Raw genomic sequence first — 24,642 nt, 5'->3', positions numbered from 1 at the left:
TCTCCCCCCTCAACACATTGTGTAGGTGGCTGATGGATGGAAGGTCTTGCAATTGGGCAGGTGATTAGATTAGATTAAATGGGCTGGTTTCTTCCAGTCATGACTGACTCTATCATACTAATAAGAGAGAAGGGTTGTAGCTCAGTGGTAGAGCATCTGCTTTGCATTCAGAAGGTCCCAGGTAGGGCTGGTAACATCTGGTAACATTCAGAAGGTAACATTCAAAAGGTCTCTAGGTAGGGCTGGTAACATCTCCCTTCTGAAACCCTGGAGAGGTGCTATCAGGCAGTGCAGATAATACTGAGCAGGATGGAGCAATGCTCCAACACAGTATGAAGCATTTTCCAATGTTCCTATTACTAACCTGATATCTAAAAACTGCAATCCTCTGCACACTTACTGTAGGTAGATCTCCTACTTAACTCAGTGGGATTTACTTATGAATAAATGGGTATAGCATAAGGCTCAACGCCTTATAATTCTGTGGTCAGAAATATACTTATTGACAGGAAAGAACCCCAATATTATTAAAATTATTTAATATATTAAGACAATCTAGGCATTTTCAGGATGGCAAGTAAACTGTACAGAGCAGTATGTCCAGTAATCATCACCCTAAGATCCCTTGTGCTCGTAGGACAAGACCTGCCAAGGAAAACAAAGAACTTATTTATGTATGCTACAACAGCAGCAAGAGTCTTGATAGCACAAGGATGGAAGAGCGAGGAAATCCCAACGAAAGAACAGTGGCAAGAAAAATTGATGAGCTACGCAGAGCTGGCTAAATTGACATACAAGAACAACTGTGACTTTAATGAAGAATGGGAGCTTTTTACAAATTATCTAAAAAGACAACAAAAGGAACTGGACTCCTTGGCAGGTTTTGAATAAACATGCAGAAATTTATTGGTTGATAACATGGTAGATAGATAATGTATAATTTTGTATGTATAATTTTATAATATGCAGAGAATAATATGTGTTGAGAAATCAGAGAGAGGAGCTGAGGGAAGTCTCGGGGGGGGGAGAGGGAGGGTTTGATGGGGGGAAAGGGGGAAAATAATGAATATGATATATTTTGATATTTTGTTATGTTGAAATTGCTAATAAAAACATTTTTTTAAAAAAGATCCCTTGTGCTCAAGATTACAAGGACTGCTGCAATTTTCCAATTGTGGCTTTTGTAAATGTCTTAAGAGGCGAAACAAACACCATGATATCATTAACATTATTAAAAATGTTAATATGGTCATTCCGGGCTTTTCAGTAGGATAAGTAAACTGCACAGGCTAGTTTGTCCTTTAACCATCACCTTAGGGTCCCCTGTGATCAAGCTCGCCACATTGTGGCTTTTATAAATGCCTGTCATATCCCTGGGGAAGTGCTTTTAGCAGTTCAATCAACGCCCTGAAGTTAATAAATTCTATTCAAAATGACTTGGTTAACCAAGGTCCTCGGGGGCATGGCAGGAAGTCCTCCAGGATGGCATTTGAAAATGAGTCACTCCATAGCTTATACCTAAGTGACTGCATTTTATTACTTTCTTCTTGTGAACCTTTTCCATGCCTCCCTCATGCAGCAACTAACCCAAACGCTATTTTATTTTCTGTGTTTAATCAGCTCTGGCCTTGATGGTGCTAGCTCTTAAAGGAAACCGAGCAGGTCCTAGGGCAGGAAACGGCAATGTGTGTTCTTTTGCATAACATGAGCAAGAGATTTAATACTGTGTGTACAAGCAAAAACATTTCGCTTTAACAGGAGTTCACAATCATTGCTCCCTGGGGAACACATACCATGCAACGCTAGATGCAACAGCACCCTTAATAGAGCATTAGGTTAAGAACTTAGGTTCAGGATGAGAACTTTGCTTCAGGATGAGAACAGAAATCGTGCTCCGGCGGCGTGGCGGCAGCGGGAGGCCCCATTAGCTAAAGTGGTGCTTCAGATTAAGAACAGTTTCAGGTTAAGAACAGACCTCCGGAACGAATTAAGTACTTAACCCGAGGTACCCCTGTATATGAATATATCAGATGATCAGTGGTATCTTACACCTGGTTTCTCACCTCTGTGGAAGAGATTTATATCTGCCCATGCTTCCCCTTGAAAGAACAATATATGTTAAAACTATTTTACTATTGACTAGGGATGGAAGGATCTGTCAATTTCAGTTTTATCCATTTTTCTGGTCTTAAATTTGGTTCTCTAAATTTCTGCAGCAATTTACAAGTTTTCTTTTTTTGAAAAATCCACATGAAAATTATTCTGTATTTTAGTGCAGCCCCCTAAAAGCACATTTTTGTATGTAATTTTGACTAATGTGCACAATTTTGTGAGCAATTTTTCCTAATATAATGGTTTTCTATATGTTATTTTTACTAAGATATCCATCTTAGGCTCACTTTTACCTAACGTATATACCTTTGTAGGTAAGGTAAAAGGTAAAGGACCCAGTTCGAGTCCACACAATGGGTTGAGCTCTTGTTGCTTTGTCCCAGCTCCTGCCAACCTAGCACTTGTTGGTTGGAGAACTGCATTGAAAAATTCAGTGCGAATTTTGGATGTGTTTGGGTTCGCACATTGTTTCTGAAAGTGCAGAATTGATCAATTCTGCTTTAAGTATGAGCTAAATAAATTTCTCTCCCATGCCTACTACTGACACAATCCTTGTAATTTTGAGCACAAGGAACCATAGAAATGTTTTGTTTAAGGTAGTACATGCATCACCAAATAGAAAAAAAGGAGGACACATATTTGCACAATATTTGGTTAGGCTAATTCATATGTATATATGCAAACTGAAAAATGATTAATTTAAATAGAAATGTAGTACATCTCACTATAGTGGGTAAGACAGATCAGGTGATCTGTATGCCTGTTCAGTCTTTTGTCCAAGTGGAAGTCTGTTGATGGGCAATTATTGAGTCAAATAGCCTTCAAAACAGAGAACCAGCATTTGTAAAGTAGACACAAGAGTCCCTCTAGCTTCACTGCTGGCATCAGTTATTTCTCAATATTTCTCAAAAGAAGATAGTAACTTGGGCTAAAATAGCATTGCCATATTGCATAATATTAGCAAGGTAACATGGACAAGGCTATTATTTCAGAAGTTTCATCTTTTGTGTCTCAACAGTAGTGAGATCCTTATCAAGAACAGGTCTGTGGTTTGCCTGTTCCTTGTAATCTCAGTGTGGGATGGTGGTGTGAGTATCACTACTCAAAATGCTATCTAGCATTATTTCACTTCTGAGGGGTTAACAAGAGTGTTATCATGATGTTTACAATCAAAACGCATGTGGCTCAAGTGATAAAAGGGAGTCGAGGCATCCAATCTCAGAGGATGTGAAGACAATGTAGCCTTGAGGAGGAAGAGATGGATCTTATTATTGAAAATGGTTTGGCAGGCTGGGAATGGGCAAACAAGCCTGGGCAATTGTTCAAACTGTAAGCTCAGGAAGGAGAGAGAGAGAGAGAGAGAGAGAGAGAGAGAGAGAGAATGAAAAGGCGATCATATGAAACCACACTCTCCCCTGAAAAAGATATTTGTTTCAATAAATCTTTTATGACTGTTTTTCCTTTCACACTTGAAGATGAAATGTAGCAAGTTGCCAGTGACTGATGGGTCAGGAGCATTTCTGCAAGTAAGCAAGAACTCCAGGGAGCCTTGGGCCAAGATGTGCACAAAAGCAATTTAAGAAGCTACGTGGAGTTTAAAGACCACTGTTGCCTATGCTGCTGAAGGCAGATAAGAAAGGCCTAATCTCAACTGGGCCCCAATGCAATCCATAGATTCTAACTCCTGCTTCAAGATTCAGCAATAGACTGCAGGGGTTTGGGCTGAAGCTGGCATCCCCAAGGCTTGGGCCATCATAGCTCTTGTTTCAGAACATTATTTATATTACATCCATATGACAACAGCAACATGCTGAAAAGGTAGGGCTTCATCCTTTAGTGTTTATGGTGAGTGCATTTTGTTGGGTGGCTCTCAGTGCGATCTCTCCTCCTCTTCCCTTCTGCATTATTTTAACCCAGGAGAAATGGATTGTTGCCTTCTACCCAAAGAGCTGTTTTATTTGAACACTGTGAGCGGGCATGGATTTAATTGATGTCCACCCCAAACCCCCAAGATGAACAGGGTTGATTGAAAATCTGCAAAGGGAAGGGGAGAAAACAGCTGACAAAATGTCATCAGTTTGTGCTATGTTTGCAAACTGGCTTGTTTTACTAAGTTTTTATATATACTGGAAGCCTCCCAGAGTGGCTGGGGCAACCCAGCCAGATGGGTGGGGTACAAATAAATTATTAGTAGTAGTAGTAGTAGTAGTATGTGGTGGGCGGAGAGGAGGAGGAGGAGGAGGAGGGGAAGAAGAAGAAGAAGAAGAAGAAGAAGAAGAAGAAGAAGAAGAAGAAGAAGAAGAAGAAGAAGAAGAACTGTGTAACCTTGCAAATTTCTGTGACATATCCCTTCATTTTGCTTCTAACTGTTGCCAGTTCTGTACTGCTGTAGTATTGACAGGTGTTGGGCTGCTTTCACATATTCAACAGAACATGAGCTACTGCAAGTCTTGCGAACAGCTGTTTCAGATTGGGATGGGGATGAATATTGCTGCTCCTAAACTCATGAAATTGGCTTGCTCTTTTGATGATACTTTAAAACTGTGGGATAAACTGTGGGCCTCATATAACCAGCATGCTTAGCTCCAGTTAATGCATAAAGGGGTTAAGACCATAGACTAAGCAGTCCTGCCAAACTTAACTAGGTCACACCCCCTCACCTTGGGAGGAAGAGTTACCAAACTGAAATACTTTATTGTCACTTGTCCAACTTGTATACAGTGAGATTACACAAATGCCTTTGTCCTTTCTTTTCCACCATGAGAATCCAACCAGAAAGGACGTCTGGGCTTATCATTCCAAGCCCAGACCACACGGCTTTAGCAAGTCATCTTTGTGTTTCTATACAAATAATTTAGAATCATTTTACCACGGGGCATTTTACAAGAAGCAGGGGCAGAGTTGGTGGCGCAACCACCATGGTGCAAGAAGTGATAGTACCACCCAACATCTATATTTGTTTATTCGTCTTTTGTGAGTTAATGTCCCCCACAAACACATACTAGTTGTTAACTGCTGTTGTTAAACACACTTCTTCTATCACTAACAGAAACTGCTGTTAGGGTACCAAGCTGCATGGTCTTCCTTATAAATAGACAGTCACTCTGAAGTGCACAGCTGTCTGAATCCAGCAAGGCTTTCTCATTCACTATCAAATGTAATTTTATTCTGTTGAGAAGTACAACATCTTGTTCCTTTCACTGAGGTGTGTGGGTGGGTGTCACTTTCAGTGGATATGTGATTTTCGTTTTGCTGTTACAATCAAGCTTAGCCTGTTTGTCAAATACGCACAAGTTTTGTGATGTCCCCATGGACTTGCTCATCTGCTCCTTTGAAAAGTTAAACAAAACCCAGAAGCTTATACCTCGGATGTGTAGTAAAAAATGGCTTGGCAGCTTCTTAGTAGTGCTCAAAAGATTTCCCAGAAGGACAACTGTCTCAAGAACAAAGGTCATGTCTGAAATAAGTAGGTCCAAGGATGAAAAGGTCAGTTTGAGGGGTTCATTCTTGTCTTTTGTTATCCTGGATGGATCAGTGACCACTCTATAAAGTTTGGCTGGTTAACTCCAACATTCAGTGTCACTGAAACATTCACCCTGCCTAAATTTATTGTAAACCATTAGTTGTTTCCCATTCGTGAACCGCTCTTCATTTGAGAAGGCAAGCAGGAAGTGGCTTGTGTGACTTATTGAACATAACCTGTGGCCATGGCAACACGTGCTTCTTTTTAATTGAACCTGGATACCCTATCAGTTGGTCCCCAAGGCATCTTTGTGGTTGATCGCAGACACATTTCCAATCATACCACCCTGACCTTCATTTCCTGCTCTCATATATATTTAATAATTTCTTCTTTTTCTGAAGCATACAGAATTCATTATTCAGCAAAAAAGCACCCAAGAAACATGTTCTTTGCAGTAACACCCTTAATTAACCACCCTTAGATTATTTTCTTTTGCTTATCCATTTGGCATCTGTACACTGAGACAGCCCTTGGTACACCTCTTGCCTTCATCAATGCCAGCCAGGCAGTCAGCCATGACCAGATAAGAAGAAATGGAATTCCTTATCTCACATAAAAACCCCCGCAAAAGGTCAAGGTTAGCAGGAATAGAGAGGGTCCTCCAAAGCAGCAGCAACAACAGCGGCGGCGGCAACAACAAAAATCCCTTTTCAAATCACCATGGCAACAAAATGGTGCATCATGGGAGGCCAGGAAAAGAGGGGCCTATTTCATTCTTGCAACAATCTTTCCACTCCATTACCCTCTTTATCAAGTATCTCTACATTGGGGCTGAGTGTATATCTGTGTCATGGAGCAGTGCAGATGATTCAAATACACATTGACCTTTTCAGTGGGATCTGGAGTTCCTTGTGGGAGTTTCTGTATCTCCCCTTCTTCTTGTTTCCCTCTCATCTCCGCTTCGCATGACCTCACTCTCCCTGGCCTTCTCATCAAAAACTGTGTAACAAACTGGTGAGGCTGTGAAGGGTGGGTTAAAACTCAGGGAGAAGAATCGACTTCGGCAATGCTATGGAAGTCAAGACCTCGAATGTCAGTGTGGTGCATCCATGAGGAAGATTAATGACTATTCTAATAGAAAATAAAATAAAATACAATAAAAAAACGAGATGGGGATAAAAAGAGACAAAGACAGGCAGGCTGACTTGGCTTTGATCCCTATTTAATTTCCTACAGATGAACAGGTTTGTGCCATGTAGTCTTAACAGGCATAATGCTTACATTCACCTTGATGGAAGAAGGGAGAGGCTGAGAGAATGAGAAATGTGAGAGAGATATCAAAAAAATAAATATTTTCATGAGTAATTGTCTATGATTTTGAAGTATGCCTGGCGGACAATAAAAGAGTGGGATTCTGAGTTCACAGAAGTCAGAGTCTTCATTTGATTGAAATTCTCAGTTCAGGAAAAAATATTTGAGCCTAGAAAGCATAATTCTTTCTGAACTTCTCTCCATTCTGTTATTCAGTGAGACATGGACTAGGCTGGGCTCTTTCCACTGAATTGACTCTTCCTTTTGAGAGGGACTCACTTGTTAGGGTCACCAGGGACAGCTGTCTGCTCTATAGGGACCTTTCTATGAGGATGCGTGGCTTGCACCATGTAGCATTATTAGACAATCCATCCATCCATTAATTACCTTTGTATCCCACCTTAGATTCAACTTTAAACAATGACTTTGCTAGTGAAATATTTAACATACACATTCAATTGGAAAACAAATGCTTTGAAAAGGAACAAATACTTAGGTAAGAAATGACAGATTCTTGGATTTCTGCAAGTGGCTGTCTTGAATCTGAATAGTTGCCAAAGGAAGAATAGCAAACGATGGCTCTGCAAATGTGATACTTCTCCAATTTTTTGTTGCTGGGTTTCTGGAGACATGTAGGAAGTTGCCCTATACCAGTCAGACCAACAGTTCCTGTTGCTCAGGATATTCTACACAGGGAATATTTTCCAGCCCTACATGGAGATGCTAGGGGTTAAATGTGGGACCTTCTGTGTGCAAAAGTGATGCTCTACCACTGAGCTACGACCTTTTCCTTTGTGTTGAGGGCTGACTTTGAATAGATCACACAAAGGGAGCTCTACTACATATGAAACCCTGAACCAGAACCATGTTGTCTATGAATGATTTAACACCTGGCTCCCTGTAAACTTGCAGTGTGCTACGGGTGAAAGGCCTTCTGGCCTTGCTCTGCTCCCAAGAGACATCTCTGCGCACTAGGCTGGGTGTCCTGGCTATCTGAAGGCAATCAAGGTTCCTTGGCACTGTGGGACTTGGGCATGTGACTTGACATGAGATGAGAAATGCCATGCCAACAATGGGCTGCAGGCATGGCGGTTGTTGTTTTGTTTGATACTATGTTATGTATTTCTGTGTTTATATATTGTAATCCGCTTTGTGGACCTCGGATGAAGGGTGGTATAGAAATTTAATAAAGAATAAATGATCAATAATAACATGTCCTGGATCCAGAGAGAGTGATCAGTGCACAACTGTGTGACCAAAATATAATTTTCCCATCATGCACTCACAATAAAAGCTACCGTATTTTTATATTGGAACTCTGTGGGCAATGTATGAGAGTTGAGTCCTACATATTTTTATATCCACCCATGTTATTTACCATGTTAATAGCGTTGCCATATTATAGTCCCACTGAGCGATTTTATTAAGTGGCCCTGTGGCATCTTCCATGCTGTGCTTGTCGTTGTCACATTGTTTTCATGTGGGGAAAAGGACATGCAGGAAAGAAAATGGTGCTTGGGAGATGAAACAGAAGTCTGAGTAATATCTTATCTCATCTCCCTGCCTCCCTCTCTTTCTCTCTCGGCGGTGTTTTTCACAGGTCAAAAATCAATTAAGAGCATATTTCATTGGGAACACTTTAAACAATGTAATATTTCATTAAATATTACTGCAAGCTCCATCAGATTTGCAGTCCAAGTGTGAATTACAAAATTACCCAGATTCTTTTAATAAGTTTCTTCAAGCTTACAGGCACTATAATGGAAGATACTCATTGTGTGGCTAATTCCATGGAGAGTATGTTTATGGAAACTAATATTCATTTGTGTTTATATACTGCTGCAATTTATCATCTATATTTTCCCATATAATACCCACTGACCAAAGGTATGTGGTCTTCTTTGTGACACCACAGATTTATAAAAACAAGGAGTCCATGGGTGAAGTAATTTCCCTAGACAATAACTCTTAAGTTATTCCAAGATAATAACTCTTACTCCCCTATGAGGAAGCATTGCTTTCCCATACAGCATTGCACCTTAAGCCCCCTTTAATCTTCTGAGACCCTAACTGAATTCATGGCTGGATTTTGATTTGGGTTAGTGACTTCAGAGCGAATGTTCTTAACCACTGTGCTACACTACCGTGCTCCTTTCCTTTCCTATATATTAAGGAGGCACCCAGGGTACCTTGGTGTTCAGAGTTTAGGTCCAACAACATCTGAGGACCCAAGGTTGAAGAGCATCAACTTAGAATTATCTGTCCTTTATTGTGAATAGTCATTAAAAGCATACATTGCCTTGCTAGGTCTACCCAAAGGGCCACCTAGTCTAGCCGTCTATTTCTAACAGTTAGCCTCACTCCAGTTGACCCTGGGAATAATGCAAGGTAGGAATGAACTAAAAAGGGGGACCATAGCTCTCAATGGTCACCTTACAGTCCAAGAGTTGTGCAGAAAACTGCAACAGAATCATGACAGAGGGAAATTATTGGAGGATAGCTCAGTTGGTAGAGCATGAGATTCTTAATCACAGGGTTGTGGGTTTGAGACCCACACTGGGCAAAAAGATACGTGCAGGGGGTTGGACTAAATGACCCTCGTGATCTCCTTCAGTTCTCCAATTTTATTATTCTAAGTCTAGGAGGCCCAAGTCAAAGTGAAGGCAATAAGGTTAGCAACTGTGCCTTGGTGAAAAGGAGGAAGTCAAATGATGTTGTTTAAAAGTTGCCTGTTCAGTGACCACCAAATAGTGCTTGTGCCTGGTATGATTTTCATAATCATTAAATTCTATTGGCCACCCTATTGCTGTCATTGGTGAGTGGAAAATTCAGTTGTCACTGGTGAGTGTCTTCTTCCTCCGCATCCTCACATTCTTCTAAGAGGGCTTGTAAATGGATGCTGTGAGTGTCAAGTCCAGATAACTAACTTATCCCTTAGAGCTCAATGGCCCCATCTTCTAGCCATATATATCTCCTGTCATATTCCTGACTACACTGCAAATGCCCTCAGATGGTGTTTTGCTTCAGAGTCTGCACAATGGCAGAGGTGGAGGAGTACACTGGGTGCGTAGGAAAATAATTAGACCAGAGGCCAAGGCAATCCAGCAGAATGTCAAGGACAGGAATAAAGCTGGAGGTCAGTGATTAGAAACCCGAGGGAATGCACCAGAAGGAATCAATGGAGGTAAGAGAATTCATGGAAGAAGCTAATCAGCAGTGGTGAAGTAGTAAATTTTGAACTGCAGCAGCACATCATTACATTCCCCAGAGTCCTGCCCCCCAAGATGGTCCAAAAATACAGGCAATAGTGCTGATCCATTTTATATCTATTAAACCACCCACCCACCCCAGGAATTGCCATCATTGTGTCCACAGGTGTGAATGCACCCATAGAGACCCCTCCCCCATTGCCGAAATTAGGCTTGAAAGAAGCAATTTGGTGTAAACAGCAGTGTGTGCTTTGTTGTGGCCTCTGTGTGGTACCAGCAGCAGTTTCTCTGGATTGCAAATAGACCTATGGACCCAAGGAAGCTGGCGACCCTTGGTATAAACACACACACACACTGACTTCATCAGCTTAACTTGTAAAACACAGTGATCTTTAACAAAACATTTTCAGTCAACTGAAGCAAAGGCAGTCTTGTGAGGCTATATCACCACTTAAACTGAAAGGGGAAAGTAGTAAATGGAAAAAAAAATATATCTAGCCTCTGCTTGATAATTTCCCTCATTCTCTGGTTTTCCCCATGCTAATCGGTCACAAGCAAACTTGAAAGCCCCATTATCACTTCATTTACTTGCCATAGCAGGAAGAATCCATCAATTACCTTGGTGCGCTGGCAGATTACATAATCACTCTTGCTGTGAAAAAAGTCCCAGAGCTCCCATTGCCTACATTTCCCTTCCATTGCACTACTGCTGATCAGTGTTCTGGCATAGTCAAGGCTTCTATGCAAGTTTAAAGCAGAACAGACTTTTATAATTTATTTATAACTGATTTATTTCATAAGATGATTCTTTGAATCAAACATCTCCACTTTGGGCCGGTGCCTCTCATGTGATTGACTGTGGGAACATGCACCATCAACAGGCTTGTTTGTTTTTAATGTATATCCTGCCACATACATTTAAGTTCACAGGCAGTCTCCCTTCTAGGCACTGACCATACACAAACCTGCTTAGCTTCAGCAATTTGGTGGCTTTATATGCCTTGAGTTGATACACAGGGACCCTTACAATCTTAGTGGATAACCTGGAGCTGCTACTTACATGAATCCAGATATGCCCCAGTTCCCAATATGGTGGCTTCAAAAGGTGCCACATATATGCCACTGTCATCTGCAAAGTTATAAACAAACAAACAAATCTGCATGCAAATTTGTATTCAAATACAGTCAGACCACAAGTCATGCAGTGGTTATGTTTTGGAGATCGTGCCTAAATTGAAAATCATGTATAGTCAAAATGCATTGGGTGCAATGGTGGGTTGGACTGCTAAAGTCCTTTATCCAAGATGCCCAACCCCTTTCTGCTCCCCCTTTCCTTCCTTCCTTCCTTCCTTCCTTCCTTCCTTCCTTCCTTCCTTCCTTCCTTCCTTTTTTTGCCAAGCTCATATGTGCACAAGTTAAATGTGTGTAATTTGTGGGTTTACGGTAGGTAACATGACATGCATTTTCCCTCAAAATATGCATTCCTACATGTAATTTGATATATATTTTTGAGCAGAGACCTGCTTCAGAATATTCTGGAAGAGAACTAAGATCCAATCTGCAATTAGTCCAGAAAGTATGTATCACATCAGCTCATTTCAGAATTGACAAAACTTGAATTCCTCAAGTATTCCTAGCCTTCCCAGCCCATTTTACACATCCCCCCCCTCTTCTCCAAGATGCCACCTGCTTGGGGAGGAGTGGGTGGTTGCATAGGGGTAGGAAGAAGATGCCATGCTAACCAACTGGACTTGTCAAGTGTATTCATAGGGAACCCTAAAAAAAATAAAATGTTGAAGTTAAGAATTTAACAAAAGCCCTCTTGAATCAGGCCAAAGGCTCATCCTCTCCAGTATCCTGTTCTCACAGTGGCCAACCAGGTGCCCATGAGAAGTTCACAAAAAAGGACTTGAGTGCAAGAACTGTGATTCCAAGCAACTGGTATACAGAAGGTATTTTTCTGGTGTTCCAAAGGAACATTTGAAAGCTCTTCCTGAATCAAATTAGCTTTGGGGATGAGCCACAAGGGTCTCATTCATTTTTTTTAAATAACTAGAATCTCATTTTTCCAATAAGTTCCTCCCCACAAAATCAAAGTAAAACCGAGGCAGAAATGAGGCTGGCCCAGCCCCCTTACAAGCATTAGCCCTCACTAAAAGTTGACATTTTCACTATCCATTTGCTAAACAATAAATCTCTTTTATGCACAGTCTGATTATTGATCTCCTTTTGTCTGTTATCTCTTTCGTAAGGGTGCAGCACTTGGCTTCTAAGAGGGCTTGTACAAGGTGAAGTCCCTGGAACCCCCCTCTGGATCCAAAAGCTACTTTGGGACGCTTCCGTGATGTTAAACAGTCATAAAATCCACCCGCTACAGCTGTCTAAAATGGAGGTTATTGCTTTTAGAGCAGATGGAGTGGTGCCAGAAGATGGAGAAAGATGGAGGGATAAATCCTGCAGCTACAATATCTAGGGAAGGGACAGGTTGACAGGCAACCCCAAAGAATCATCTGACAGTTTTGCAAGTCTTAAGGTCTAAACTCCCACAAGGATAGATGGGAAGTATTTGTAGTTAGGTAATTTTTGACTGCACTTCATGTAGGGCTTTTTAGTCCAGAAGAAAGACAAGCAACTGGGGTCATAACAGAGGTGAATAGAAAATTGTACATGGTGTGAAGAAAGTGGAGAGAGGATTCCCCTCTTTTAATATTAGAACTTGGGGGATATCCAATGAAGCCGAGCACTGGAGGATTCAGGACAGGCAAAAGAAAGAATTTGTTCCCACAATATGTGATGTTGGCCACCAACTTGGATGGCTTTAAAAGACAATTTGACAAATTGTAAAGGTAAAGGTAAAGGGACCCCTGACCATTAGGTCCACTCATGACCGACTCTGGGGTTGTGGCGCTCATCTCGCTTTATTGGCCGAGGAAGCCAGCGTACAGCTTCTGGGACATGTGGCCAGCATGACTAAGCTGCTTCTGGTGAACCACAGCAGCACATGGAAATGCTGTTTACCTTCCCACTGGAGCGGTACCTATTTATCTACTTGCACTTTGACGTGCTTTTGAACTGCCAGGTTGGCAAGAGCAGGGAGCTCACCCTGTCGCGGGGCTTCGAACCGCCAACCTTCTTATCAGCAAGTCCTAGGCTCTGTGGTTTAACCCACAGCACCACCCACATCCCGTTGTAGGTTTCAATATTTTCTCTGCTCACCCAGGGCAAAGGCAAGTGAATACCTCTGTACCAGTGCAACATCACAGCATTATTATGTATGATGTCATCAGAGTGACTCAGCTACTACACAAACAGCAGGCACTCTTAGTAAGTTTAGCTTAACCACATCATCTAAAACTGTTTTGTGGCACAGAAATGCTTGGAGATGGGGTGCAGGGGCAAGACCCAGTAGTCAATGCATTTTTCTGAGTGAAGTTGCATCCAAGGCCATCTTTAGCAGATGCGGCGCCAGGGTGTAAATATCCGCCCAGTGCCCCTAAATTACCACAGATAGTTGGGGGGCACAGCTGGTGGATGTGCAGGGAAAGGGGAGGCTGCTGGCAAAGCAGTGCAGTTCCCCCACTCACTGGGCACACCTGAGAGGCCAGCGCCCTGGCGCAATGAACCACTAAACCCTATGGGAAAGACGGCTCTGGCTGTGTCTGAAGCAGTGCGAGACTGTGCCAGAAACTCCCCCACCGCATTTGGCCTCTCCAGGGTCAAATGCTGAAATACTGATTTGTTCTGGAAGTTTCAAGCAGAAGCTGGCTGTGTGGAGGCCCTGTGATATTAAAAAGGAACAACAACCCTACCCGCAATCATTGGAGCCATTTTGGCTGTTTAAAACAGTCTCTCTTTTAAATTAATGTGGCAATGAATGAAGAGATAAACTAATGAATATTGTAGTAAAGGCTTCCCTTTCACGAGACCACCATTTATTTACAGCTTTCTCTTCATTTCCTCCTTGTTCTCTCCTTTATTATGATAGCCTTTCCTCAGACTGGGTGACCAATGGTTAACTACTTCACAGGTGCATCCCTCTTTTTATTAACACACACTGAGATCTGGAGCTGGTAGAGATAATTAAAAAGATTTAATTAGATAGCGAGTTTAGATATGTCAGCTTTGTTCTGACATCCTCTCACAACAGTCAGACAACTGGCCCTTTGTTCTCTGCCTGATTCCAGGCTTATATAAGAGAGAACTGCTGGGTAACTAACATGAGGATGGCATTTGAAAATTGTAAGAGAGGTTTTGATTCTGCTTGGAGGCCGAAGTAGGCAAGATGGACCTACTGTGATGCTTTCATATTTTAGGGTCTCTAAGAGGCCTTGGTGAAATTGAATATCTGTGGCTTAAGTGTTATAGGTTTGCTAATGCTTGGGACAACAGTATGTTGAAAAAGGCATACTAGTGTGATGTCCTGGCTGTTTTCCACAGACACTCTATTCCAAGACTCCCACTAAGTAGAAGGAAGGACAAAGGGGTTATGAGAGTTCACACCATTTCACTAACTAAAAAAGAAACACTAAAATAGGTTGGGGAGACAATGTGAAGATAGGTCCATGATGTGCATGCAAATGTTTCCAAAGGGAGACACATTTGAACAAAGGGTTACATTTCTTCACTCCCACAGGAACCAATCCTCTGTATTGTTTAATTTCCAACCTATCCTTAGTGCAATGGATATTGACCATTAAGCTCTGTTTGTGCGGCTCTCATAGTGCACAAAAGGAGATAAGGCATTGAGGGTGAAGTGTACCATCCTAGAAGGAAGGACAGCAGGCATGTGAGACTGTGGTTCTCTCCAGACCATTCCATGAAATGACCTATAAAGCCTTAAATGGTTCAGCACTGCAATCCCCAAGGACCGCCTTTCCCTATACGAACCACCCCAGACCCTGAAATTACATGAGGCCCTTATTCATGTGCCCCCACACTATGGCTATGTTAGTCATACCTTTAAAAGCACATTCAAAACACATTTTACCTTTCAAAGAATTCTGGGCATTGTAGTTTACCACTCAGAGTCACATTTCCCAGCAACCCTTAATAAATAGAGGTAAAGGTACCCCTGCCCGTATGGGCCAGTCTTGACAGACTCTAGGGTTGTGCGCTCATCTCACTCTAGAGGCCGGGAGCCAGAGCTGTCCGCAGACACTTCCGGGTCACGTGGCCAGCGTGACAAAGTTGCTCTGGCGAACCGGCACCAGAGCAGCACACGGAAACGCTGTTTACCTTCCCGCTGTAAAGCGGTACCTATTTATCTACTTGCACTTAGGGGTGCTTTTGAACTGCTAGGTGGGCAGGAGCTGGGACCGAACGACGGGAGCTCACCCCGCCGCGGGGATTCGAACAGCCGACCATGCGATTGGCAAGTCCTAGGCGCTGAGGTTTTACCCACAGCGCCACCTGCATTCCTCCTTAATAAATAGCAGCATACAAATGCAGTCTCCATCCTTTGATATAACAGTCGATCCCAAAACCGGAGTTGATGATCATTTTTTTAGAGACATGTTGAAGCTGATATGATGGAGGCATAATTGCCTGGGATACACATGCACTTTGTGTGTGTGTGTGTGTTTCACTGTTATCTTCAGTCAAAGCAATTTTGGAGCACTACAAACAACTGCACGACTTGTGCCCATGTTTCACCACTTCCCTGGTGTGTGCGTGCGTGCATGTGTGTGCATGGAGGGAGAGGCAGAGGTAGAGGGAATCTGTCCACAGCTCATTTCTGTTGAGGTAAAACTACACTCACCATTGGAGATTGTCTTATCATTGTTGCTTGCCCTGCAACATAATAAGCATCTGTCAAAAATGGTTTAGGTGTAATGAATCATGCCTCACTGGTAAGGGTTGGAGTCACTGACCCTTGAGGTTTCTCCATTTCTATGATACAATGTTTTAATGGTCCTGGAGCAGCTATTTATATATAAACCCATTTGGTACACAATGATGTAACAAAATACAGCACTGAACAATGCTCTAGAGCTTCTCCAGACAATTAATCAATGCATGCTTCTACCACATTTAACTGATTGTGCAATGCTCCTCTGTAGCATGATTTCCATTCTGCATATTATATTGTATGTGCAGGGAAGAACTAGCCTTGCTGCAGGGACTGGGGTATAGCCAAAAGGCATGTAACTTCTTTTTAAAAGCTCCATTCTCTGGCACAGAAGATGGGGAGGCTTGTAGAAGCTGCTGAAGCAGAGAGTAAGAATCCCCTGTACAGATGCAGTTAAAATCAAATATCTATTTTTTATGATGATGGTGATTAGATTTCTTACTTGTCTGCCACCAAGAAGCCCCCAGGTAAGTTGCAACAATTTAAGAATACATTATTTTATAAAGTAGCAACAGATTACAATCAAGACACTATCGGTTGGTCCTAAAATATCTCTCACATGTGTGGAAAAACCAGTGTAAAGAGTGTTTTCAGAATCCAACAGAAACACAGTTCTGTAGGAAGGGAATAAACACTCCTGCATTCGAACTGTAAAATGACATGAAATACTGCAGATCAACTGTTCCTATGGTTTCTGTATGGCCTGGCCCTTGCAGATGATCTGAAAACTCCAGGTACTGCAAAATTCTGCTATTCACCTTCTTACAAGGGCTAGCCCTTGTAAGGTGTTTTAAAATGAGTGTTTAGAGATAAAACATGTTTAGGAACGGCATGATTTGGGTGAGGTTGTCACATTCCTGAGTTGGATTGAGATACCAACAAGGCATCTTGAGTTGGATCAGGGATTCCCTAAAGTCCTGAGGCATCAGTGAGCAAAGGGAGAGCATTCCAGTGGCCATCGGATATAGTGGATTTCCATCTTCAGCTGGAAAGGGAGGCTTGCTTTCAGAAAGGGAAGTCCATGGCCAGATACTTTCCCAAGTGGCGGTGGAAAGGTTGACTACTTTAGTCCTATTGCAATCAGCGCCCTGATGGTGGGGAGGGCAAAAAAGGCAACAAAACTAAGAGTGGGGTAGGGGCACATGCCCAGAACAGAGGGGAGGAAATATGCCAGCCCAGGTTCCAATGGGAGGCTGGTACAGGACAGCAAATAACATGATAAAGAGGCATCCCCTCTCACCTTGCACCATGGTTTTGGCAGAGCTTTGGATACTGTAGCATTTGGATACTGTAGAATCTGCATCCTCTGCCCGCATAGGATTACCTTGATTTAAGTGTGCATGGCGCTGTGGTCTAAACCACTAAGCCTCTTGGGCTTGCCGATCAGAAGGTCGGCAGTTTGAATCCCTACGACGGGGTGAACTGCAGTTGTTCTGTCCCAGCTCCTGCCAACCTAGCAGTTCAAAAGCATGCCAGTGCAAGTTGATAAATAGGTACCACTGCGGCGGGAAGGGAAACGGCATTTCCGTGCCCTCTGGTTTCTGTCACAGTGATTCGTTGTGCCAGAAGTGGTTTAGACATGCTGGCCACATGACCTGGAAAGCTGTGTGTGGACAAACGCCGGCTCCCTCAGCCTGAAAGCGAGATGAGACCCCCATAGTCACTTTTGACTGGACTTAACCGTCCAGGGGTCCATTACTTTTTTACCTTTACATTACCTTGATTTAAAATAAATAGGGGAAGGGGCCCTCATTTTTACTTTCCAGTGCAAAGCTCCAGCAGAGAGAATGGGATCAGAGTGAAAACAATCTTTCTTTACTTTGTTCACTACTAAATGCCCAGCTTCCATGTTTTTTCTTTCTCCAGTCTGAACTGGGCTCTTATGCAGAGACTGAGTGGAGATGTCCAGTTTCTCAGCGCATATTGTACACAAATATGTGTGTATGTAAGGGGCTGCTGAGGTCGTGCTACACAATGACCTTCATAGGCTCTGAGGAAAAACTGATGAGTTTCCTTTAGTCTCCGTCCTGACAGCCACGTTATTAACCGAGTGAAAGAAGAAGCAGTGTTGGGCTGGAGTCTCATCTCCACCCCTCCATCAACTTAAAGGGCAAATAATTGAAAACGAAGCACTTGGAAGCTACTCACTTTCTTTCTTTTTTTATCAGTATTTGCACCATTTTCATTGATGTTTATGCCATGTGTCAGAGAGATATATATGCTAGGCAGGAAAGGATTTGCTTGCCGCTCAGAATTTCCTTCTCTGCTTTCTGTTAAAAATATTGCAGTCTGGTGGAGAGATATACTTACAATAGTATATTTCCCCATCTGTTTTTTTTTTTTTTTTTTTTTTTTTAAAATCCTACAGAATTCACTATCTTAGAGGTCAAGGAGTCAAATACTCTTATAGAAGGATTTTAGAAAGTACCAGATAATTTTATGAGCAATAATAACATTTGTAATTATACATGCTACTGTAAGATGAAAGTAATCAATTATCATGTTTAAGGTCAAGGGCTGATTGGTACAGGGGTCAGGAAGGACTTCCTTCCTTCCATTTATGGAATTCTTTAATTGGTCAGATGCATTAAGATTTCTCTTTTTACTGTACTCTGAGTTATGTGACACTGCCTATTTTTAAATCTAGCTTCAAGACTTATCCAGAGAGTAGATCCTTTGATTATTGAACCTGTCAGACTTTTTTAAAAATTGAAAGTTCATAGGTTATTTTTATTTCCTTTTTCTTAACCCACCAGGATTGTAACAGTAATTGATGCAGAAGATGGAAACAAAAAGAAGATTCAAGTAGTTTTTACAGATTGGCAAAGATGTAACAAGAATTATCTGGCTGCTTCAATTTCCGTCTCTAAGTAGAATCAGAGTTCATGGAAAAGTACAAAGCACCTATTGCATATATCAAGTTTTTATCTCTATATATGATTTATGTTCAGATGTATCTGTTTGGCTACAACCTGTATTTGATTGCCTTATTAATAAATTAGGTGTTGGAGATGTATTTGGCAGGTGATTTCCAACTATTGTGAGTGTGCTTCCAAACAGAGGACTTATATCACAAATGGGTCATTCCGACCTGACTTTTCTGTGTGCATTTTTGGCATGTACGCTTCCATATATTCATGTTTTTGTCATGGATATTTATTGTGATCCCACTGCTTGGCACCCATACCAGAAGGTGGAGCTTGACAAAATACATCTCTCTATCTTCTATCACTCTTTCCCTGCCAGTTTCTGTTCTGTGCATGTACCTGTGTGGAACGGTGCAAGAGCACTTGGGCCTGTTTGCAGCAAGTGAGGGCAAAAGCCATTTCCACTTTGTTAGTTGCCTCCCCAACAAAACACCTGCTGTTCTTTTCCAAACACCCACAATGCTGGGGCCAATAGGAAGGTCTTAACGTAGCACCCAAAAGATTGTAATCTTGGTATATTTAAGTTTTCTGAAATAAATTATTTTGATTCAGATGCAATTTTGATTTTGTAGACTGTTTAAATATTCACACTCCACACCCTCTGTAATAAGATGGCTCAGTTCTCACCAAAGAATAGACTTGATCAATCTCTTTTATGTATCTATTTCCCACTTACTGATTATTCTGTATCCCTATATGTAGGGCCAGATTTAGGTTTGATGAGGCCCTAAGCTACTGAAGGTAATGGGGCCCTTTATATGTCCAGCTGTCCTTTGTCAACAACAAATTGTCACTTTTTTTTGTGTTGAGTATAAGCTATATTGTAATTTATGGACCTAATAGGTATCTAAAGCCATTTGCACATGCAGAATGTAGGCACCCTATATATAGAAATGAGCAAACCAGTGATATTTTAGGCCCATTACTTACATCATAGGAGCCTACACAATTCAAAACACTGTTGCTGTGTGTAGGTTTTATTTTATTTGTTTTTTATCTTATATTTTGGAAATGTACATCCATTTTTTTTCCCCTTTAAAATTATTTGGAGCCCCCAAGAGAGTGGAGTCCTAAGCTATAGCTTGTTTAGCTTATATGTAAATCTGGCGCTGCCTATATGTCTGCTCGGAAGAAAGTCCCATTGAGTTCAATTGGACTTATTCACAGATTAGCGAGTATAGGATTGCAACCTGTGTAGCAGAGCAGATGACACATGGTAGCTAAGGAAGCAATCCTACCAATACAATAAGCAGGACACTGCTAATAATGCAAGATACTGCAAATTAAGCCGTCATAATGTTACACCAGATCCAAACTGCATTCAGCTGTGGAGCTGTTACTCTGCCTATGCCTGACAAAGGGGGGGGGGGAAGCCTTTTAAAATAGTGTTCTATGCCAGGCTGCCAGGTCCAAGCTGAATGTGCTTAGGATCCAGCTCTCTGGTCCCACCCTGCTACACCCCCCTCTTGGGGGACTTACACCCACCTGGGCTCAGTTAGATTTCGCCCAGCCAACTGAGCAACTTATCCCAGTGTATCTTTTGGGACGTAACACTGTCTGGGCCTCCTTGAGGCAGGAATCAGCCAGCTGAGCATGAGATCTGCTACAACCTGGACTGTTCATCCTGGTGAATCTTGCCATAGGATTCCCCCCTATATGATTCAACCACTTTAGCTCCTCATTGTGTCCCTCCTAATACCTTGCCTGCAGGTTGGTATTTTGCAAAGATCCAGTCCAAAGTGAAAATAATTTTCAGAATTGGATCCAGTTAATAGGCCTTCTCGCTCTAAAATCCCATCCATTAATTCAGATGTGGTGAGCACAGCTACTCTGAAATTCCACTTTGATTGGCCACATATGTCATAGGTGCCTTTTCTCATCTTGGACAAGATATGACTACTGTTTGATTATTACCTGCATATGTGAATTCAGAGATTTCCTAAAATGGGCTCTGAATGGCTCGTTCCTGGCAGTCTGATAGTGGAGATTAAATAAATTAAGCAATTCAAGCCATTTCCCTTGGGACATCATTCCTCAGACTCATAAATATCACTGTCAGGTGGTTTTTCTCCCTTCCTGATATTCAGTGTAAATTTTCCCTTGCCTAATGTCATCCCATTAATCCTAATTACACAGCCTTCTACACCCCTTTTCAACCATCATTCCCTCTCCTGGGTACTAAATCCTCAGGCACTAGGAGGTATAATACTATCTCCATTATCCTTTGTTTCGCCTGTCCGTGTGCAGACATTATGACTGGAGATTTTGGAGGAGCAAAAGGCAGCAGGGCATCCAACTCCTTTTCCTGGGAGTGGCCAGATTTTAGGCCAGTGCTTCACAGGGGCAAGATTCCTCGTGTCAGCAGTGCTTCCTTGGTACTCTTTCCTTTTCCTGCTCCAGAACTGTGGAACCAAAGGGGTCTGGATATTTGAAATCATTTAAAGTAGCTAGGTGTTCCCATACCACCTCTTTTCCTATCCTGAGCTGTAGTTCCTTCCTTACATCATCATCATTTATGTTATCCCCAGGTTGGGCATTGTTTTCCTCTGTAAGAAAAATATAATGCATGAACTATATTTCATAAAACTATTTATACACTGCTTGATTGTGTGGGGGGGGGAAACCCTCAAAGCAGTTTTAAAATAGTAAAATCAGGATAATATCACAACAATACTTTAAACCATGCAAAAGTGAAAATACTAAAATGGATTAAAATTATCTCAACGTTCTATACTTCTGGGTAGGCTTGTCTAAACAAGAATGTTTTTAGCAGGCACCATAAAGGGCACACTATTTTCTTGTACGTTCACTGAAACTGCGTATTATTCCTAAGTTATTAGAATATTTGAAGGCAAGATCCATGTTGAGGTTATGATTGTTTATTGTTATATTTTTAGAAGTTATTATTGGAGATTAAATTACAGTGTAAACGCGGATTGCTCTTTTGTGTTCATTGTTGCCCATCCCAATGCCAATAAATTACAGAGCGATGGAAATTATTGCTAAGATTAGTTGCAAAAATTATACAAACAGCACCCTTCTTTTCACATCTATAATCACTTATTTGTCACAATCAATTATACAAAGTCAGTCAATAGTCATGTTTTATTCAATACCTAGACTACAGCACAACTACAGATTCATTGGCTTTGTGTACTTTACACCCAGAAATCATTATCCCTGTTGTTTGAAAATAGATTATCCCCTCCCCTTTTAAATACAAGTTATGGAAAATACAATGGGAAATTATAGAGGGAAATAAATACTTAAATGTTTCAAAATATTTGCTCCCGCTCTGTGATGGCTGCCAGGAAGAGGTGGAATAAAGACTTGGGGAGAGAGGGGCTACTTTTGGGAAAAGGCTTTGTATTTCACCAGCTGCCAACAATCATAACTAAAAGCATCTATGCAATATCCCACTAGTTGGAGCTAGCAGTAAGTTAGTACTTGCAAATTTATTTCTAGATAATTACAGTGTTTCCCAGATACCCCCACTTTCATAAAGAAAACAGTTCCAAGTTTCAAACATTTTCTCTTTTTTTCTTTTTCTTTTTTACAAAGAAGGAATGTACCAGATGACCAGTTTAGAGCATGACTTTATTGCATTTTAATTTTTCATAAGACAGTCCTGGAAATCCCAGCACAAACACAATGGCACAGTGTCCCCAGTTAATACATGGCAGATATGTGTGTAGACGTGGGTGGCGCTGTGGGTTAAACCACAGAGCCTAGGACTTGCCGATCAGAAGGTCGGCGGTTCGAATCCCCGCGACAGGGTGAGCTCCCGTTGCTCGGTCCCTGCTCCTGCCAACCTAGCAATCCGAAAGCACATCAAAGCGCAAGTAGATAAATAGGTACCGCTCTGGCGGGAAGGTAAACGGTGCGCTGCTCTAGTTCGCCAGAATCGGCTTAGTCATGCTGGCCACATGACCCGGAAGCTGTATTCTGGCTCCCTCGGCCAATAAAGCGAGATGAGTGCCGCAACCCCAGAGTCATCCGCAACTGGACCTAATGGTCAGGGGTCCCTTTACCTTTTTATGTGTGTAGATGTTCGCAAACACTGTGCTTATAAACTTGGGGCTGGAACTGACTAGTCAGAAGGGAGAGTTTGAAGGAGAAATCTCCTCAGCAACTGGAGTCTAGTTGCCGTTAAACAAATATGTACTGAGAGGGGAAAGAGGGCTAGACCCATGATTCCTGCCACTGCTCCCATCATGCTCCGTTCTCATGCCCCCTCATCACTATGTTGGGTGAGTATAGAAAGGGCCTTACATGGGTAACAATATAAGTGCTTAGAGCTCCTCAGAGCAAGAGGGGATCCTGACTGGCCCAGGGTCCTCTCCAGGGCCAGATTTAGGATTGATGAGCCCCTAAGCTACTGAAAGTAATGGGGCCTTTTATATGTCTAGCTGTCCTTTGTCAACAACAAATTGTCACTGTTTTTTGTGTTGAATATATGCTATATGGTAATTTATGGACCTAATAGAATTATATTAATAGTGAAATACAATTAAGAAGAAGTATATTAATAGTGAAATAATTATTAAGCTCTAACTGTATGTAGGTTTTATTTTGTTTTTTTATCTTTAATAATAAGAATAAGAATAAGAATATATTTTTTATACCCAGCCACTCTTGGCGTCTTCCAACAAAGTATTAAAATACAATAGTCCGTCAAACATCAAAAGCTTCCCTAAACAGGGCTGCCTTCAAATGTCTTCTAATATTTTGGAAATATACATTGAGGTTTTTTTCCTTTTTGGGGGTCCCCCAAAGAGAGTGGGGCCCTAAACTATAGCTTGTTTAGCTTATACGTAAATCCAGCACTGGTCCTCTCTCACAAGAAGGAGCCTGGTATGCAAAGATTGTTACATATATAGGACCTTCTCCCCTGCAGCTAATGGGGTATGTCTGGTACGTGCTTTGGCAGTGTGGAGAAGGAGTCGGGTCTGATGGCTATGACCCAGCTTCCCCTCACCCCAACATGTGATGGCTGCTTCTTTGAAGAACCATATTATCTTTAGCCAGAAACCACAGTACATTACACCTGGCTAGGAGAAGGGACTCTTGGATAGTATTTGCACATAAGACACCTTCTGTCTAGAATCATAGAATCATAGAGTTGGAAGAGACCACAAGGGCCATCGAGTCCAACCCCCTGCCAAGCAGGAAACACCATTAGAGCACTCCTGACATATGGTTGTCAAGCCTCTGCTTAAAGACCTCCAAAGAAGGAGACTCCACCACACTCCTTGGCAGCAAATTCCACTGTCGAACAGCTCTTACTGTCAGGAAGTTCTTCCTAATGTTTAGGTGGAATCTTCTTTCTTGTAGTTTGGAACCATTGCTCCATGTCCGCTTCTCTGGAGCAGCAGAAAACAACCTTTCTCCCTCCTCTATGTGACATCCTTTTATATATTTGAACATGGCTATCATATCACCCCTTAACCTCCTCTTCTCCAGGCTAATGTATGTGTCTAATGTATGTCCTAAATGTAACATGAAGAAATACATTCCTGATGTGAGAAGCAACATCACTGAAGTGCCTGTTCATCTTTGTACAGAAATCTCTCTATCAGGATTGTCATTAGGGATAATCAGTTTGAAGTCAGCCTGCAGGCATCTGATGTCCAAGACTGCCTGAGGTTACAGTGATTTCAGATGTGTCTATGCTGAAAATGATTAGCAGAGGTGTTTTTTCCCCCCTTGCTAAAACATCACTGACTGCCAAATTTCAGTTCAGCTAAAACATGCCAGCTGAAGTAGATGATT

Source organism: Podarcis erhardii, assembly GCF_964252035.2.
Source record: "Podarcis erhardii genome assembly, chromosome: 5".
Taxonomy (NCBI): domain Eukaryota; kingdom Metazoa; phylum Chordata; class Lepidosauria; order Squamata; family Lacertidae; genus Podarcis; species Podarcis erhardii.
Note: the sequence above shows the minus strand (reverse complement) of the source record.